Source organism: Nanorana parkeri, unplaced genomic scaffold, assembly GCF_000935625.1.
Source record: "Nanorana parkeri isolate BGI_ZX_2015 unplaced genomic scaffold, ASM93562v1 scaffold748, whole genome shotgun sequence".
Classification (NCBI taxonomy): Eukaryota; Metazoa; Chordata; class Amphibia; order Anura; family Dicroglossidae; genus Nanorana; species Nanorana parkeri.
Window position 1 is genome coordinate 127319 of NW_017307016.1, and position 1832 is coordinate 129150.

A 1832-nucleotide genomic window follows, 5' to 3' on the forward strand; every position below is an offset into this window, starting at 1 on the left:
GAGCCGGTGACTTTCTTACTCACATTTAGATATATGGAAAGGGTTTATTGGCTCCTCCCTTGGCCAAGACAGCCCGGGATTCACTACCGGGGCCGCCACCCCGAAATTGTATTTATTTTCTGGACGGAGGTCCGACAAGCACAGGGGGGTCACCGTGTTTTGGGGGGAACGATGACAGAGTGACCCCGGACTTCTTACGGCAATTCTGAGGTTTGGGGTTTGGTGATGGTGTGATGGGCGATGCTCTGCCAGGTTGGCTCCACAATGTTCAGAGCTGTGAGATGTATGGGGGCCCCTCCACTACATGTAAAATATATGGGGACCCCTCCACCCTATGTGAGATGTATGGGGGCCCCTCCACTGTGTGAGATGTATGGGGGCCCCTCCACTGTGTGAGATGTATGGGGGCCCCTCCACTCTATGTAAGATATATGGGGTCCCCTCTACCCTATGTGTGATGTATGGGGGTCCCTCCTACTCTGTGACATTTATGGGGTCAAATCTACTCTATGGGAGATGTTGGGGGGCCCCTCCACTCTATGGGACATGTATGGGGGCCCCTCCACTCTATGGGACATGTATGGGGGCCCCTCCACTCTATGGGACATGTAGGCGGGCCCCTCCACTCTATGGGACATGTAGGGGGGCCCCTCCACTCTATGGGACATGTAGGGGGGCCCCTCCACTCTATGGGACATTTAGGGGGACCCCTCCACTCTATGGGACATGTAGGGGGCCCCTCCATTCTATGGGACATGTACGGGGGGCCCTCCACTCTATGGGACGTGTTAGGGGGCCCCCTCCACTCTATGGGACATGTATGGGGGCCCCTCCACTCTATGGGACATGTAGGGGGGCCCCTCCACTCTATGGGACGTGTAGGGGGGCCCCTCCACTCTATGGGACGTGTAGGGGGGCCCCTCCACTCTATGGGACGTGTAGGGGGGCCCCTCCACTCTATGGGACGTGTAGGGGGGCCCCTCCACTCTGGGACGTGTAGGGGGGCCCCTCCACTCTATGGGCCATGTAGGGGGACCCCTCCACTCTATGGGACATGTAGGGGGGCCCTCCATTCTATGGGACATGTAGGGGGCCCCTCCATTCTATGGGATGTGTAGGGGGGCCCCTCCACTCTATGGGACGTGTAGGGGGGCCCCTCCACTCTATGGGATGTGTAGGGGGGCCCCTCCACTCTATGGGACGTGTAGGGGGGCCCCTCCACTCTATGGGACGTGTAGGGGGGCCCCTCCACTCTATGGGACGTGTAGGGGGGCCCCTCCACTCTATGGGACGTGTAGGGGGGCCCCTCCACTCTATGGGACGTGTAGGGGGGCCCCTCCACTCTATGGGACGTGTAGGGGGGCCCCTCCACTCTATGGGACGTGTAGGGGGGCCCCTCCACTCTATGGGACGTGTAGGGGGGCCCCTCCACTCTATGGGACGTGTAGGGGGGCCCCTCCACTCTATGGGACGTGTAGGGGGGCCCCTCCACTCTATGGGACGTGTAGGGGGGCCCCTCCACTCTATGGGACGTGTAGGGGGGCCCCTCCACTCTATGGGACGTGTAGGGGGGCCCCTCCACTCTATGGGACGTGTAGGGGGGCCCCTCCACTCTATGGGACGTGTAGGGGGGCCCCTCCACTCTATGGGACGTGTAGGGGGGCCCCTCCACTCTATGGGACGTGTAGGGGGGCCCCTCCACTCTATGGGACGTGTAGGGGGGCCCCTCCACTCTATGGGACGTGTAGGGGGGCCCCTCCACTCTATGGGACGTGTAGGGGGGCCCCTCCACTCTATGGGACGTGTAGGGGGGCCCCTCCACTCTATGGGAC

The 1832-nt window shown here is 61.6% G+C and overlaps 1 protein-coding gene across 1 annotated transcript in view; it reads left to right on the forward strand.

The window, feature by feature from the left end:
- The window catches only part of LOC108793418 (protein ABHD14A-like), a 12025-nt gene that overhangs the window by 4871 nt on the left and 5322 nt on the right, over positions 1 to 1832 (forward strand). The gene's annotated exons all lie outside the window — the stretch shown is intronic.